The sequence below is a fragment of the Anas acuta genome, chromosome 2 (genome assembly GCF_963932015.1).
Source record: "Anas acuta chromosome 2, bAnaAcu1.1, whole genome shotgun sequence".
NCBI classification, from domain to species: Eukaryota; Metazoa; Chordata; class Aves; order Anseriformes; family Anatidae; genus Anas; species Anas acuta.
Genome location: NC_088980.1, coordinates 43,464,542 through 43,483,347, shown reverse-complemented (window position 1 = coordinate 43,483,347; position 18,806 = coordinate 43,464,542). Strand labels below are relative to the sequence as shown.

General features: G+C 37.8%; 1 long non-coding RNA gene across 2 annotated transcripts; it reads right to left on the bottom strand.

Annotated features, from left to right (window-relative positions):
* Window positions 1–198: 198 nt before the first annotated feature.
* Window positions 199–16,176, bottom strand: LOC137852591 (uncharacterized). 2 transcript variants are annotated; one of them, XR_011093947.1, is made up of 5 exons: window positions 14,408–16,176; window positions 13,395–13,468; window positions 12,135–12,206; window positions 10,452–10,540; window positions 199–2,901 (listed from the first exon to the last, which is right to left on the bottom strand). It is a non-coding gene; the product is annotated as an uncharacterized lncRNA (long non-coding RNA). The 2 variants fall into 2 exon arrangements; XR_011093948.1 differs by having other exon boundaries at window positions 12,139–12,206.
* Window positions 16,177–18,806: the final 2,630 nt, after the last annotated feature.

Here is an 18,806-nt window from a genome sequence, read left to right as displayed (position 1 = left end):
ATTACTGTAAGGGTAGGGGAAAGAATTTCTTGAATGCATGTACATACAATTTGCATTCTGCCTGAGGTGTAGTAGATCTTGTCAAGTGAGCAGATAATAGAACCTGTGACTGGGCTCAGTAAGGCAGGTACGCCATCTGCTGTGGAAGATACTGAATAAACTCAAATATCCTTTGAGAGAATTACTATTATTATTATTATTATTATTAAAAATTATTAATAACAACAACAACAACAACTTTTTTTTAGTATTTGCTTTTGCAGTAAAGAAATAGTCCCAATTCAGGCTTTTAGCTGAAAGCTCAGTTTGAAAAAAAACAGCATGGAACAGAGATTGACAGATTATTCTAGGTTTCTTCTGCTTATTTCTAGGTCATGTCAAAACAAGCAAAAAGGACCCAACTGCCATTTATAATGTGTAAGTGGAAAAAGGCAGTTTCAGAGGAATAAATCATGTCTGTTTAGGGCCAGAGTATAGTCCCAACATCTCACTCCTTTCCCATGCAGTACCTTCCTTTAATACACAAGATTAATTAGGCCAGGGTTTCCTCTCTGATTTTGGCCTCACTAAGCAAGCAATTTTTCAAGACTTGCATACTCAAAGTTCTTGCACACTCAAAACCAGCAAGACAGCCATCTCCTACCCAGCCTTGCAGCAGCAGATAACCTCTCTGCTGCTCATGTACAAGCAAGACCTGTCTCATAGAGGAGAAAATCAGGATTTACAACATCCCGCACCACCTAGGAAGAAAGGGAACAGCATAGCCAGCTCCAAAGGCAACTTTAACAGCTACAGTTCTTTGTCCAGATACAACCGTATAGAAATCTGGGCAGCACTTTGTTTTCCTAGTAAATTCCAAAATACAGATCGTTTTATGTAATACATCTTCTATTAATAGGGCTTCCCATCCCTTGCCCCTCTAACATTAAAAAGCGCTTAACCCCTAGGTGGCACTATTTAATAAAACAAGGCCTGTTTAGGCACTATATTTTCCCCCTACAGATGGAGTTCTTATTTAAAATGTAAACTAGTGTAAATGCAAGTATGTTGAATGCAGCTATTAGTCTCAGTTTGGTAATCCTCTTTTTCTGAATCTATCTCTCAAAGCCAATAAAATACACTGCTGTGAATCTCATTTAAATACAGTATTTGTGCCTTCAGAGCGCTATGGAATATATTTCCTGGAAAATTACGGAGCATTGCAAACTATTATAGTTTTTGTTCTTTCCGTGAGCAGTGAATAAAACAGCGTAGGCTGTGTTTAGCAATTCGCTTGGAGCAACAGTAGAGTGATAGCTGTAAACAGCTGGTGCAGAGCTTCCCCACATCTCCCGTATAATCTCAAACATTATTTTGGATCAGGTGGAGGCTGGCCCAGCACCACACATCTCCTGTGCACATTTTGAAGCTCCCTGAGGTACAGCCATCTCACAAAACTTTACATCCTCAACCACGGGACATGTAGGGAGCAGCATGCTCCCCTTCCATCTGCCTCACGTAGGTAAGTTTCACACCAGCCTCCACTCCACGTAAAAGCTTCACAGGTGGGAGCCCTTTGACTTTTCTCACTCCTGCAGGTTCTGGAAGACACTGGTTTAGTCCTTCCTGATCCTGCTTTTCACACTGATGCTGGAATTTGCATTGCTTGGTGGTGCAGGGGAAGAATGCTAGACTTCATCCTGCAGCCACAGCAGCAGTACCCCAAAAATACCTTGAGTAAACCCTTCTTGCACCTTGTTTCCACAGACAAAAAGGAGAGGCAGAATACCCTGAAGGCAATGTTTACCACTATGACAGCTTTGCTCGCAGTCAAATGTAGGTGACGGTACTGGGAGACAAGCCAAGGCTGAAAGGACCTCAGCATCCCTGGGGTGTGGAAAGAGAAGCAGTGGGTGCAGAGCTTCTGGGTGCAGGAGGTACCACTGGGAAACAGAACAGCAGAGCTTAAGGCAGTTAGAGGAACAGTGCTACAATCTCCCCAATAAATCTCTATGATTCTCCTCTTGAAAAGATATTATTTTTTTTCCCTCACGTTGTAGTACCTGATAAATAGCTCCTTCATGGCATCTCTCAACGCCCCCTTGCCTCATTCTGCTCTGATTTTGCCTGTACAGGCAATTCTTATGTATATTCTCTCCATCTGGCTTTTGTGATAGCTTCATTATCTTTTTTTTATTAATAGCTTTAAGTTTTGGGATCACCCAAATTGCGTTATTTTGTCAGACTTTCTTTCCTATGGTAAGAAATGAAACGTTTTTTACACCATCTTTGTCACTTCCCTTCTCATATTGTCATCCAGAAAACAATTGTGCATCTAATTACAATTCTCTGAAAATCAACATGGTCATGGAAGGAAAACTGTACTTTTTGGGTTATTTACTTTTCTGTATAGAAGGCTACTCTAAAGCTTATGAAGCTTTAATTTCTACTTAAATCCTAAATTGACAAGAAGAGCATTTATTTCAACAGAAGCATACTGAGGCCCAATCCTTAATTCACAGGGGGCAACTTTCCCAGTGTGACACTGCTAAGAGGAAAAGGATCAGGGCTCTAAATCATTTAGTAGCTACATCAGTGACTTTTAGCACAAGCAGGAACTGATTTGTTCATAACAGTAAGATGTCTGCTTGACTACTGCCCAATGCGCCAAGCACTACTTTATGCCCTTCCACATTGCAGAGTACTTTGACCCTGAGATGCAGAAATAGAAAGTGAATGTACCTGTGTTCAGTCAGAGACCTTGAGCAAATGCTGGGTCTCCGTCCCAGTCTTAATTCTTCCTGTGCCAGCCTAAGCTCATACATACACTGCAGGAAGTCTAACGCTCGATGTCCTTGCTGTTGCAACAGTTAGGAAGCTGATGTTTGTTGAGAAATTTTTATATCATCAGGCAGGAACAATCTATAAATCAGAAAAGATAAGTAAATTCTTACTAATTATACATTTGTGGTAGCTATTATTCTTAGTATTTCTCCAAGCATCCAGGAAGAGATGGTTTCTTTCCTGAGATATTTCAAGCAATTTGTTTCTCTCCAAAGACACAAATTAAGTATTTTGCTGACAAATACTATTATTATTTTTTTAATTCTCAAAGGCATTTAAGTAAACTTGAAATATTTTTTCTTCCAAAACATTTATGAGCTTAGGAATGTAAGCCTGAGTATATTTTATAGGTCACACAACTTGCTATTTTGAAGAGATAGAAGGTTTGCTTATTCATTTTTGCCTAAAATAGTAGGCCTCTGTACAACTCGCATCTAAATGCTTTCATACTGCACATCTGCAGATCACATGAAGATACCCAATTTTTTTGTTGAGAAAACCAACAGGAAATACACGATTGGCAGCTACCATGGTTCTCTGTGTGAGACTGTAAGGTTAAGCTCTGTGTAAGGCTGTAAGACTCAGGCAGCCTCCAGTTCAAGTCGAAATTTCCGTATGTAATGATATGCTATTAAATACAAAGGCTTTATCTTTTCTTTTTTTTTTTTTTTTTTGGATTAAATTTTAACTTGCTGAGTAAATTAATCAACAATTAATAATTAAAAACTAATTAAATTTAACTTCCAAATAAAATTCTGTGTATGACCCTGGATGAATCCAGGACAAAAATCTCCATCCATATCATGATTTATTTACTTATAAAGATTAATGTAGATTTTATTTTGTTTTAACAGTTCATGTTAGCCTTTCAAGTTCCAAATATATTTGACTGTAGTAGAAATCTCTGAAAGCTGTTTTACCTTCTTTCTGCCTGTCCCTTTGCCTAATCCAAGTCAATTATAAATGAATGTGGCCTCAAAGGATGGAGGAAAAAACATAATGAAAATAGTCACATGGTCCAAAACATTAAAAAGATGGGAATCTATTTAAGGAATGAAACATGTCTCAGGAGCTGTAGAATCTCTGCGGACTGACATATGGGAGTCGTATGTCAGCATATGCCTGTGCTGCACGTACAGCCTATATCCTTTGCTAAATGCCATTTGCGTCCATAGCTGTAGCAAGAAGATCAGGTTTTGGTGCAGTTGGAAAAATGCACAGGCATGAAAAAATGTTTAAATTTTTAATTATCTGTAGAAGCAACCTTACACATAATTTATTCTTTCCTTACTCCTTTTTGTGACCTCTGAGAACATCCTGACAACCAAAATAAATCTACCCATCTCACCCCCTGTTAAATTCTCAGTGTCAGGAAAGATGGGACCAACACTCTGATTAACCAGAAAACAAACACTAAAGACTTCTGGAAAAACTTCCGTTTTTACTCTTTTTGGCCTCTATGTGAGAACAAAGCTCAGTTGCAGAGAAAAAAAAAAGATTCAGAAGATGCAGTGCATACCAACATGTACCCTGCGGGCAAGAAATGTGGGATTAGGAGAGGGGAATACTTCAGTTCCAAATCTAATCATATAATAACCTAACAACAAAGTCACAGCATTTGTTTCTTATTTCTAGACTAGAAATCCTATTTTAAACCTGAGAAATCTCTCTCTTTGGAAACATTTTTTGAAATGAGTACAATTTAAGTTTCAATCAAATAGAAAATAAGAAAAATGCTGGGAAATTTCCAACACCAGTCAGCCGCAAACTAGCTACGAGATATGATCTAGCCTCAATTCCCATGCTGTTTCCCTGAGAAACCTTCCTTCCTACGTCCCAAAGTTGAGGATAGCTCTTGGTTACAGTTTTAGGGGCCATATTAGAGTCAAATTGTATGTGTGACTATTCTGGCAACTAGAAAAAATAGGTTATTATGAGCTGCAAATATCAACAGTTAACAGTAATAATTGTGAATGTTGTGTAATATTTGATGGGTCTTTATTATTTGTTACATTACTCAAGTATAAATGGAAAGCAAGTGTTGTAGTTGAAGGTACTGCATGACCGTGAATTAGGTTTGAGTGAGAAGAGAGTTAAAGCTGTAGAATTTCCAGTGTAATATAGTGTTGATTGCTTATAAAAATAAAGTAAACGGTTTATTTATTTACTTTCTATATGGAAACAATTTAGATTTCTAGTCAGAAGGTCAGGGAATGGATTCTCATCTCAGGCTAAATCCAAATAATTTTACCAACATCAAAGGAGCATCCTTAAGCTGACACTGCTACACTCAAGATGAGAAATTCACTCACATTTCTGAGTCCCAAGCACAAGTACTGAAGCACTCATTTAACCATTCAACTTCATTAAATGGGACACAGAGTAATTACATGCCAACAGCTAGAAAAAAGGAAAGCTGCTTTTAACACACATAGATCCCGGAATTAGACAATCACCAGTATTTCACCAGAATTTCTGCCTGAAGATTGATGCACTGAAATGGAGGTTATTATCCTAACCAAACACAGTGCTGGCAGTTCAGGAGGAGAGGCTGTGTGATGTTGACTGTGGTTTCTGCTTCACTGCGCTACCTCACAGTGACATTAGCACATATTTTACATTCTGTGAGGGGAATGCTTCCCTCGTCCTCTCTACCACTTGGAAGCATTGAAGAGATGAGAGCTGACACTTGAAAATACTATAGTGCTCATGATCTCGTCAGAGTATAAGATGGCCTTCTTGGATGCAGAAAATTCAGCTGCCTGGAGTGGTTTTGCTTTGTCCAGCTGGTGTCCTACCATCTCCAGTATGAGCTGAAATGCAAAGCTGCTTCCAGACACCACTGCTTGTTATTCACTTGACTTTACTAGCCTTGTCAGAGTTAATTGGATTTGTGACATGGTCAGATGTTTATTTCTTGATTCCGTTGTCCCTTGCCTTACAGGACACGTATGCCAGGAGAAACTGCAGTACATCTAGCAAATACTAAAAATGTGGAGAGATACATGGACATGCTATCAATGTTTTTAGGATATAAAACCTAAGGAAATGTGACTAAAACATCCTTTATTCTAATCTTTCCTAATATTTTCAATTAGCCTCTGATTTGTCAAAACAATTAAAGCACTCAGGAATCTTTTTGTTTAAATACACTCATGAATCTTTTGACAGTCTAATATCACACTCGTTAGTTTAGTCAGGCATAAATGCCCAAGTATTACTGTAGATGAATACTACTTTGGGGAAGAAGGCAAATAAATCACAGAAATATAAGGTTACACTTCCAGTAAAATCTCTTAGTTTATTAAGTATTAGACAGACCTACACTATTTATTAAAGCCATTGCCTACAGCCGTAATTTTAGTACACTTTTCTTTGTGTTAGAACTTTTTATGTCTTGTATATAAGATGACATAGTCTCAGGCTATAAAATAGCTCTTATGCAATTCATTTTCTAAATCTTTCCTACTATTACTAATATATTTTCCTGTAAACTTTTTAAAACACAATGAAAAAACAGGTATTAATAACTTTGGAAAAACATCAAGCCATTTAAATCAAAAGCCACAAAAGAAGAGGACTTCACTTACATCTGCTGCAAAAGATTGTGAATCTGGGAGCAGATTCACTAGAAAGGATTTGTTCTGAAACACAATCTATCCGATTACAGAAGTTTTGGTCAGATGAGAGGCCCATACATTGCCTTTGAGAATGGATACAAACAGACAGACAGACATATAAATACACCTACAGGACTCACAACACACCACAGTGGAAGTCACAGTGGATATACCAAGTCATTACACCAGCCTTTTGTTTGGTCTTGGAACACAAGTAAATCAATCACACTTTGGTCTTCAAAAATGTATAGAAATTGTTGAACATTCCTTTGTATGTTGGTATGAGCTAAATTTCATGTATATGATATTAAGAGGAAGAAGAGAGAGATACATAAACAAAGCATTTAGGCCCATGCTTAACCTTAAATTTGTATCTAAATCCTTGTGAAGTCAACAGCTATGCAGTTGGAGCTATGCCAGTGTGTAGCTGAAAACATGACAGTCATGATATTGTTTTATACAGTCATGTTGTTATTAAGTTTGCAGGCAGACAACAACGATGCAACTACTTTTAGTCTGTAAATGTTGAGGTATGTGGGTTTGTGAGAAACGTATTAGCAACATTTTGATATTGACAGGTACAAAAGAAATAAAATCAAAGACAAACTACTTGTCATCATTTCAGCGAGAACTGGCGGATATGATTTATCTCTACTTCATTCTCATTATTAGCATAGGTCCAATGCTTTCAATACACATCAAGCTGGGGTAGCACAGATGCAAATCGATTGAGTTTGGTTTCATTTTGGACAACTTATTGAAAGCATCTGCTAAATGCGCAACAAGGTCAACCCTCTCCACTCCAGCATATCACATTAGCTGTGAAACAGAAGAACTAATAACTTATCTTTTAAACTACAGTGCTTCCATCCTTCAAACTGTACCGATTTAGATAAGTCATTGCTCCAACCAAGGAAGGCAGGGTTTGATTTTTCAGTATTACATAAAGTGAAAAGATTATCCATCTAGATTCTGAACCCATTAATCTGCCTGAGGAGGAACTTCAGGAATGGACCTAATAACTTTTGGGGCAATATATGATGTAAATTAATACTATGATGAAGCAGATCTATCAGAATCTCATCTTTTTCAACATCACTGCTTCTAATGGACAAATTAATTATAAGATATAGTAATTATCTTATGCTCTAGTGTATTGTGTTAATTAAAAATTCTTTATTACATTTCCTTGAGGGTAATTATAAAAAATGTATCACCTCCAGACAACAGTCTATAAATATTTGCTGTATCCTAGTTGCTTCATTACATTAATTTTGTGTCTCTCAATATTGTTACTTAACTTCAGTAAAATGGAGTGGGTTTTATTTTTTTTTATTATTATTGTTTATTTTATTTTTATTTATAGGGGCATCTGGTAACACTTACTTGAAAGTAGGACTGCTACAAAGGGGCACGTTGAGTGCATACACCCCTCTTCTCAGATACAGGATCTTCCTTAGAGACAGGACTGGATATGCCCACTGATAAACCTCTTCCTCAGAAAACTACTGAAAACTGGCACAAGATCAAACATCCCCAGACCCAAAAGTTCCTTGGCCCAGCTCCCTGCCTGGAGGCTGTTGCTGGAGTCTGTCTGCATGGCACATCACCCTGTGATGCTGAGGACCCTTTGGGTGGCACCTGCGAGGAGGTCCACCCAGCCACCCACTGTGGAGCCAGCAGCCCTGCAAGTGCTGCCATCCTTGACACAGAGGCAGATGTGTATTTGGGAAGGATGGGCAACCTGCCAAGCGGATGGGTAGATGAGCTGGCAGGGAGCCAGAGAGTTTCTGACACAAATCTGACAAGCTTGGGTTCCATAGGGTTCCTTATCTACATCATACACATTCTAGATCCTATTTGTACCAAAGTACTCAATAGCTTATGTTAGGAAGTGCATTTTATAAAAGTCCATTTTCTCCCTCCAAAATGCACAGGGTAAAATTTAACCTGACAGTTTTTCATAAAGTTCAGATGAAAGTACACATTAAGCAACAAACGCCTAATTAGAAAAATTGCCATCAAAACAGGTGGAACCAAATAATCTACCTGGTTACTCAGTGTCAGCTGGTGCCTGCCTAGTGCAGCACTGTGTGTTGTAGAAATTCTGCAGCTACTGCTAAGAGACTAAAGAGATGAAATATCAAAATATCACAAGCAATGAATCTGCTTAAACATGGCACTTCTCCAGGCAGGCTAAGGCCATTGGCAAGCAATGACTACAAATATGGATGTAAAATGTTATCACTCACCCAAGTTGTGTTGATTTCCCCTAGCTAGAATGAGTAGAAAGGAAAATGTGTTCCAATTCAGTTCGGTATGAGGTTGCTTCAGTACAAACTTTAATCAGTCTCCAAAAGTATTTTAGACATAAAGTAGCACCTCATAATTTTAATGAGATTATATTACTTACTGTATCTGAGATAGATCCTTCAGCTTGCATTGTGCAGTGCTTGCTTGCTCACATTTTTACAAGAGCAGGTAGATCTACAGCCTTTCAGTTGATAAACAGTAGAACAATTAAGTAATTAAGTAACTACTACATAGTTCTTGGAGTAGCTAAACTCTAAAAGAAGTTTAACCGCCTGTCTGCTTTAAAAATAAATAAATAAAAATATCTGGGGACTGAAAGTTGAATCAGCGCTGATGAATGCCATTTTCCTGTTGTACCTGTGTCAACGCGTTGCACTCTGACCAGAGAGCTGTCAAGCTATGACCTATGTATTGCTTTACAGCCAGGAGCTGTAATAACTGATAAGCAATGCCGACAGAGTTGCACGCTGTGAATACTTCCATGTCACTGTGTTTGGTTTTCAATATTCTTCCTTCACCATCTCACAACAAACACAGGATTCTTGCCTCCCCCTAAGTATTATTTAGCCTGAGAGCTAAATAATTTGGGAGCAACGTAGCTTTGTGTGGTGCTGTGTTCATTCATTTCTTATAATTACTAGAGCCAGTTTCAGCTGTTATGTACACTCTAGCTTCAATTTCTTTACAGGAACCTATGGAATCTTTTAAGGAAGACACTCAGGCATTCTGTCTTTTGCCAAGAAGGAAGGTAGCAGCATGTACGATACTGGTTTACAACCTAGAATTTCTGTTGTACCACTACCAAACTTTACAGAGAAAATATCTGGCAAATGAGGTGAACCATGCTGTGACAACAAGCACTCTTAGGGCTTTACTGTTAGCACAGGGGAGCGAGTGTCCTGATTTAAGAATTCTGCTCATCCTCTGTCTTTGGTAGGGATGTTTGCACTTATGAAGAGTAATAGATTGGCAGTTTCTCAAGAGTAAGTTATATTTCTCACCACAGATAAGCATGTCTCATTTCATTTTGGCAACAACAGTTGTTTCTATTAATTTCTGAGCTAAAATCATGTAGTTTGAGTTCAGTGCTTTTTCCAAAGAGAAACCTCATCTTCTATGAAGAGCAGCCTTCTAGTTTTTTTTAGCACATATATTTTACGTCATGCTAAGGAATAATTTGGCTTACATCCCTCTGCCATGTGACAACGTTAGGCCAGGTTCCAAGGGAGAAAAAGTAACACCTGATGACCTAAAACCTGGGGCTCAAGGGAGCCCAGGGAACCAGAAGTGGCACGAACACTGCTTTCTTCTAACACTCTTGCAAAAAGCCTTGTCTCAAAGCTTCCATATTCATGTATTTCACAGTATAACTTTTCTGAGTTATGAAGAAAGGGATGGCCAACTTTTCTTCCCAGACAATCAGACAGAATAATAGAGCCAAGAGGCAGACAGTATACATTTCAATGTACTGCTTTGCCATGCACTCTCTGGAGCACCAAGAGAAACTGCACATTCCTTCAAGTCTTCTGTTATAGTGATTTTTTCTGTTTGGCTCCCTTTCCTGACAATATCTAGCAGCATCCAGAACACATGCTCATACTATGTTAGACCATGATAATAATCCCACAAATGCAGAAAAGATCTACATTTTGTAGATCTGTAAGCCCTGGCTTTTCCTACCTTTATTTCACGCACCTGTAAGAAGCTGAATTTCTGTTTCCACCTTGTATGTCCTTGGTCACCGGCATTTTTCATGAGACAAACAAACATTGCTTCTCTACAAGCTGTAATGGAAAATGGCTGCTAGTTATAAGGAGGATTTCAAAAGTACTTGGTCAACCCAAATCTTCCTAGCAGTTTGCAGCAGCTACAGACAGTATTTCATCTGTCAAAGTGGCAGCAAACACAACATAAAATATAGAGTAGGCCCAATTTTTAGTGTGTCAGTAGAATCAGCCTGCAGTTATTTTTAACTGCCTTGAAAGCTTAGCAGGAAGATACAGTTAATCCTTTAAAGGATTTGCAGGTATTCATAGCTTAATAAGTAAGCATAGTGGATTAAGCCAATAGAAGATTGTAGTCAGTCTTCTAAAGACAACCTTTATGTGCTCATATTCAATAAAATAAAATAAAAAGAACAATGTTATATATACTCTTGCCTGACAATCATTCTCAATTGTCCATATGTGCCAGAAGCTCACACTGAGATTAAATAAAAACGTTAATTAGAGACATTAAACTCAACATGTGTGATAATTAAATCATCAAATACCAGTGAATTTCGGGTATCTTATTTTCCCGTTATCCTGTAAAGCCTTTGAAAAACAGAACCATATCCTGAAAATGAATTCAAAAATGCATCTACCATAAAAAAATAAAACTAAAGCAGTAAAGATTTATTTTGGAAAGAAGAAAAAAAGGAAGGAACTGATTTTAATAGGTCAGATTTTATATTGCTTTTATTCTTCACAGAGAAAAATTCACACATTATAATGTATTAGTATTCACTGACAGTGTCCAAGCTACGAGAGATCTGGGTTCTTCAGCATATTCATAAGTGAAAAGTAGACACGTAATAACAAAAAGACAAATTCAGATGACACAAAATTATTAGCCTGAGGAAATCTAAAGCTGGCTATGAAAAGCTTCAGAGGATGGTTCAATACTGAATGGTGATAAAATGCTAGAGGCTATTTGATATCAGTAAATGCAGTGCACATTAAGAGAGGAAGGGAAAATACACATATGTATATATTCATGTGGTGTTAGTCAGCATCACCAGGAAAAAAATCTGGAAATATTTTATTGCCTAAAAAGGCACTTAGAAATTACTAAAAATTGTCAGAGAACAAACACAAGAAGTCTTTGCCCTGTATACATTCAGGCCAGAGACACATCATGAATAACATACGTAGTTTTGGTCCTTCAATTATCAAAAAGTTTGTGGCTGAATTAGAAAAAAAGTAAAGGAATATATGATAGAGATGTGTTAAATCACTAATTTTATGGAAAAAGTGAACGGGGAACAATTATCCACTAGCTTTCACAATGAAAACATTGGAAGGCACAAACATTTTTCTGGCAATAATAAACTGAATTCATTTCCATTAGATATCATGAAGGCCCAAACTGTACGTGAATCAGAAAATTCATGACTTCATGAATTCAGCAGTTCTGTTCAGTAGTCCAGCAGTAACTATTAAACAAAAGAGTCTCCTAGCCACTGAAGGCTAGAAGAACATGATAGAAAAATAAATAAATAAATAAAATAAAAATAAAAATAAAAATAAAAATAAAAATAAAAATAAAAATAAAAATCACTTCAAGCATGACTGCCTCCTTACTATATTTTACTTATTTTACAAAATAAATACCTACTTACTCAGATGGGATCCTAGGTTACATGGGCTTTTCATCTGGCTGAATTCAGCAGTTCTCAAGTCCTCGTGACTAGAATAAATGAAAAAATGACTTACACCATTTGGCATATTTTTAGAAGAAATTTGTCCAGGACCTCTCCAGTTCTCTACTACTTAAAGAGAATCAAGAATGAACAAAATTGTCTCACGAACTGTACAACTGAAGAAGGCTAGTGCCCAACATATTTTTAATGTTGTATAGTCGGATTACCAGAGAACCCTCTTCTTTCACCATTCAGCTCTGTTAAATGAAATATATGTACAATGACTGAATATATATGAAAAATGATAAAAGAAGACTATTAAGATTATAATTAGGACCCTGCTCTTCTCAGATTATTCAATAGTGGAATTCAATTTTGACTCTGCCCCATGAACATAACCACGAAACACGGGAACATAGGGCCAGAAGGGAACTCCAGAATCACTGTGAATGATCCAGTCTTATGCTTGTAGTCGTATCACTTAATCCCTTTCAGAAACTGACCAAATCCCCTTTGATAAATGCTCAATCAGATGGCAGTCCCAGAGCATCTTTGCCCTCATAGAAAAATCTTTCCAGTTTCTAGATTCAGTGTATTCCTCCTAGTCACTCTTATGCTTATGACTTATGCTCTTACACCAATGCTGTTCCCTTGTTTAAACAGAGCTTTTATATCTCTGGTAGTATATTCAAAGACGGAATACTCTGTACTCACACACCTCTTGTTCTAGGAGCTGTGTAGATGTGCTAGCACATTCCTTTCAAGCCATAAGCCCTGTCACCAAGGCAGACAGCCTTTCTCAACATGTATTCAATGCCAAACTAGTGTCACCGTACTGATTCACATCTGGAAATAGTTCAGTGGCGGTTCGCTCAACTATTTCTGTACCACAGTTCCCTGTGCAGTACAGCTATGCTCCTTATCTCATGTGGTACCCTTCTAATCCCATGGGTCACCAAGCTGTCTTTCTCCTTACTGCCTCTGTTCCGATTTGTCTTTTGGGAATGCGGAATTTCCACAGAACAGATTCTAATTTTCTCACATATATCAAGTTCTTAATGTTTCTATGACAATCTCTGACATACAAAAACGACTGAAAAGATTGTGGTGTTATTTGCCTGGGTCTTCAATGAGTTTGAACTGGCAGCTTTGCTGGAAATCTTAGCCCTATGAGTCACCACAATGATTCTGAAGATTAGTGACGACTCTACTGTGAGAAAGACATCACTCCTTACCATTCTGGAAGAAACACCTCCTTAATATAGTAATGGCAGACTGGTATCATCATCTCAGAGTTCCTAACAGATGCCTGAGAAGAGAAGAAATTCAAATAAAGCAGTAGGAAATGAAGATAAGCTCAACACCTGTCAGTGGTTCTGCTTTTTTTTAAAAAAAAAAACAAAAAACAAAAAACAAAAAAACCCAGAGTCTATCTTAATTCCTCACATGTTCCAATTTTCCCGTGTAGTCCATTTTGCTTAGCTAGCCTGGACTAAGCTAGTCCCTTCTCTGGCTCTGTTCCACACTGCAGATTTGTAAGAGTCACTCTTACAAACAGATAGTGCACAGACTTCAGGAAGCCTGCCACTTACCTGAATGAACACTTCACTTTCACATTAGTTAGTACTTCCTTTAAATTGAGGAAGGGCAGTGGTCTAGGAGTGGGAATGAGAGCAACTGCTTGGACAGCAGGCTCTGTTTTGACACAATCATGAAAGGAAGACCAGCATGACTATCTGCATACATGCTAAAAATAAAAATAAATCTGAGGGCAGAAAAGGGCTCCAAAACACAGGGAAGCAGGAAGAACTTTATCACAATGTGAAGACAGCACAAGAAGCTCCAGGATGCCAATGGCTCAGAGTGACTTGGCGGACAAGGAAATGAGGGATATCCCTATGTTTTATAGATTAATTAGCATGGTGAGAGGGAAAGTGCTGTGAAAGACACAGTGAATTAGGAAAAAGGATATGTTGGAAAAGAATTAAATGGAGAAACAATTTAAAAAATCTGCCCTTCTGCTCACATTTAAATGCTGGTACTGGATATAACCACGTAACAAGACAATCATATATGAAATATTTATTCCTATGGAAGTTATATAAAATATTACTGAAGTCACATATGCAGACTGCATATATTTGCTACAATATGAAACCACAAAATGTTTATTTTTAAAGCAATTTGTTATGGCTACAACTTGCAGCCTTTAACATATATGTATATTTTGGAAATCTGTAACACATACCTGAAATCAGACTGTGTAATTAGACGGAGTCTAATTTGCCTGTATTTGCCGGGCAGAGGAAGCAGCATAGTCGTCCTTCCTCACTCCCTTTCTGCTGTCATGATGGATGTCCTCCTGGCACTGTATCTGGCTTCTGTGTTCCTCATGTGCTGAAGAAATGAATGAATAAGAGGAAGCAGCCTGCAGAAACTCTCTGTGATTGATCTTTCTTTCAGGCTTACTTTGCATTGCTGCAATACCTCTACTGTAAAAGAGGTTTCACTTGACTCAGTAGAAGAGAAAAATCAGCCCCACGATGTGTCTCTCTGCCACTGAATCCATATACCTATGCATACACCCCTAATGCTCCCGACTGGCATTTCAAATGTCTGTTCAGAGGCAAAACAAAGCAATCAGAGATTTCAGATGCAATCTGAATGACATGAGCCAGACAAATTCTTCAGCTGAAGTGCTGCTGTTAATCTCTTTCCAAAACGCTGAACGTTGTGTTAATAAACATCAATATTCATTTCAAAACCTTAGGAATATGTGGCTGAAATAGTTACTGTATCCCTGCAGTGAGGGGTCAGCAAGTTTCCACCACAAATCATCATCTTAAACACAAATGCAACATGGCAGCTTGTAAACAACCAGGGGAAAAAAAAGTTAAAGTACGCTCAGTAACGTCCAGTGAGGAACAGAATGCAGAAAAAAAAACAACATGAAAGTCTTATAAAACATGTCATGTTGAATAAAACAACATTTTTTCCTTCCTTTATTTGATTTGGTACTGTTCTCACCCAGGCGGTCTTGCTGTGAATGAGTTTCATAGCACAGTACTTCCCTGAAGTAAAATACAATCCTGTGATCCTTTTTCTTCACCTTGGCAAGATTCTTGCCAAAGTAAGGTGAGATTGTTTCATTTTGCCATGAGGTGCAAGATTTTTGCTTTTATCGCGAGTAAATAAACGTAAATAAATCTATGAAATATTCTGGTTTGAGTGATAAGAGGAGAGTGTTTGATGTTAAAGCCTGAATCACATACCATTGAAAACACATTCAATCACATACCATTGAAAACTTTAAATTCAGATAAAAGAATATTATTTTAGAAGACCGGTCAATCCTCAGTCACATCTACAAACCTGCTGCCATCATACAGGGTTTAAGAATTAAAGCCAGGCCTTTCACTTGAGCGCAGCTTCACCGAGAGAAGGGCAGGGAGAAGAAACTGGCAGGTGCTGGGAAAGGGACAAGAGCGAAGCATCTGTTCCTGTGGGGATTTTTCTGTCCTCCCACACATTAAGGGGAGAGAGGCATATGAAGAGTGCACAGCGTTTATTTTTAGCCAGTCAGACAAAGGGCCATCACATTGCTCCGTCTCAAGGATGGCTACAAATGCCTGGTGCTAAGATCTGATTTTTTCCCACTCATGTTTTGATTTTTTCCCCTTGCTTTGTAAACGCTATCTTGCATTGCCCAGGCACATTTCTAATATATATCTTCCTGGCACACTTGGTTCAAACCTGCTACATAGCAGAATTTTGCACATAGCACCTCTCGATACAACATAAGGATGTATTTCTTCAGGATTTAAATAAAAGCCAAAAAACATAAGCCTCCTTCCACTCTAAAGAACCTTCATAGCTCTGTTTACTGAATATATAGAGATATATTTCAAGGTTTGCTTTGAAGTGAGAACTCTTACTGCTAGTATTACTCTCCTTATCACATTAAAAGCATTAAAAAAAAAACCTTCCTAAGAACTGTGAGGCAATCCTAAGGCAACTATTAACCATCTCGTTCCCCCTATTGCCAATTTTTGTTTTCTGTTTGTTTTCTATTGGGTTATATTTTTTCTATCAATTATCAGATTACATTCACAATTTGTTTATATTAACCAAAGTAATCCATTTGTTCAGTTCAGAGGATGAAAATGATTTTAACAGGCAGTTCTACTGAAAAGGACATAATTCTTAATTGAGATATTACTCACAATTCAGAGAAATAGAAATACAGAAAAGAGTATCTCCCTCCACCATATGAAACAACATACCACTTAGCTAAAATAGCAGTTTCTAACCCAGGAATTTAAGGAAGTAGACACATATTTCTGAGCTCTGTAGACCTACTGGACTTTTAAAGGGAAAAAATTGAAGGAATAGCATAGGTTTGTGTAAATAAAGTAAACATATTCTAAAATTTTTGACTGAATGTGCCTTGAGGGGGATGTACCTGGTGTCCCAAAGGGCAGGCAAGGCACTCAACTCTTGGTTGCTCAGACCCTGCATGGTTGTCTTCTATGCATGCATAGCAAGCACATATTTTTACTTGTCGGGTATATAAGGCACATTTTAAATCCCACTGATTCCAAGTAAATTTCAGGGTGGACTATGTTTAAGGTGCTCTACTACATCAGCTGCAGAATGTTAACTAGCTTAGATTAAAGAAATAAAACACTGTTCCTGTGAAAGAAAACTCCCTTGTCTCCTTTGCAGCAGACCATAATACTCTGCTTCATAAAATTACAATTAGCCACGCACATTTTTAAAAATTCAAGATGAAGTATGCAGAGAAGAAATGCAGAAGTGTCCACATTGCTGTGCGCTCTACAGAACTTAGATCACCAGCCTGCCAAAACACATCACTGGATGAGTAACATGACTTGCACTTGGTCAAAAGAAAAACATAAATGTGTTAGACAAAACTAGTCATTGTCTAATATTTCTTATGGATTAATTCCATTAAGTCTCCCAAAGTGTGGTTGCTATTCCCAAGTATTATTCATACCATTCACAATAGGAAATTTCAGCATTCAGGTTGAAATACTCACCCTGTGCTGATGTTGTCCATTTGCAATTTGTGCTATTGTTGATTATTCAGCTAAGTCAAACAGTATTTTTTTTTCCATTTCCTAAAGGAACAATTTGAGCGTTGTAAACATGAAAATAACCAGTGATTCACTTTCAAGATACAACAAAAAAGCACTTTCAAAAATCATTTAACATCTTCATGAATGCTGCCTGAATGTTAATCACACACAAATTCACATCAACAAATGATGACAAATCACACTCGTCTTTTTCTTTTAAAGGTTTGGTTTTGTACTTTTAAATAAACTATAGCCAAAGGCAACAACGTATCTTGCTGGAAATTCTACTTTTTTCATTGCTGCCTTTTCAAAGAGATGCTTTCTGCACAGCGAACTACTAGTGCGTATTGAGCGCTGTGACCTTTATGATTTTGATTTCAACAACAAGGTCAACATTGCTAAGAAGACAGTTTTGCCTTAAAGGCAAAATCTCTCCAACAACCTAAAACGAATCTTTTAAATGTAATTGAACTGTAACAATTCATTTCCATAGGCTTATGAAAAAAGTTGCCTTCTAAATTCACAACCAATTTCATAGTATTTGGTCATTGACAATACATGCAGACAGAGAAGCTAGACATTTACTTTGGGGATTTTGCGCAATGTTAATTCAGACAAAAGTTTTTTACATGAAGACTGACAGCCAACAAGCAGAAGAATACAGAATAGCCAGCGCACATCAGAAAGCAAGAAAGGCACAGAATACATGAGAAACCAAGCCCCCACTCCTGTGAACACTAACAACTGTGCACAGGAGGTGTCTTCCTCTTATGGTCCCCCCTTGGTCAGCACAGTGCATCTCGCTCAAAGCTGTACAGCTGACTCCTCTCAGGGTCTGCACTCTGGCATCACCCCAGGGCAGCTCACAGAGGGATGTAGATCTTGTCATTAAGCCATGAACAATCTCTTTTTCAAGTTAAAACTGTCACTAACAATCAACGCCTGAAATAAAATTGTCATCATAATCGATGGACATAGTTCTTCATTTTGTATGTCTTGCATAGTCAGACCTACCTCTGCAAGTGTAAATACAACTCCATATAAGATACCAAATCAGAATGCTAATTTTCCGCTTGGATATACATAGACATCACAATATTTTAAGAAAATGCATTCCAAACTTGTAACTTGAAAACTTGCAATTTGATACTGGGGAAAGATATTTAATGTGCTTGGGTAAATCACTACAGGTTGGGTGAGGCAGCAGAAAATGAGGCTTTTGCATTTGCTGGACATCATTGTCATCAGCTCCTGTTTGCAGTTTTCTTTGGAGTAAAGGCTGCATGAAGTGGTTGTTCCCATATTTTCACAAGATCATCTTTGGCAGACAGAAAATTATCTTACAGGGGAAGAAAGGAAATAATGTTTTGTAGATTTTCTTTCTTATTCTGTCATTGCTTCATCTCTGTTACAGGCTTTTTCTAATTTCCTCCTCCTAGCATGCGCACAGTTGAGTACGAATAACACTCACTGCACAGCAGCCCTGCTTTTTATTCAAGATGCTGTATCAGCGTACTACCTAGTTGATGAAGACTTGATTCTATCAGT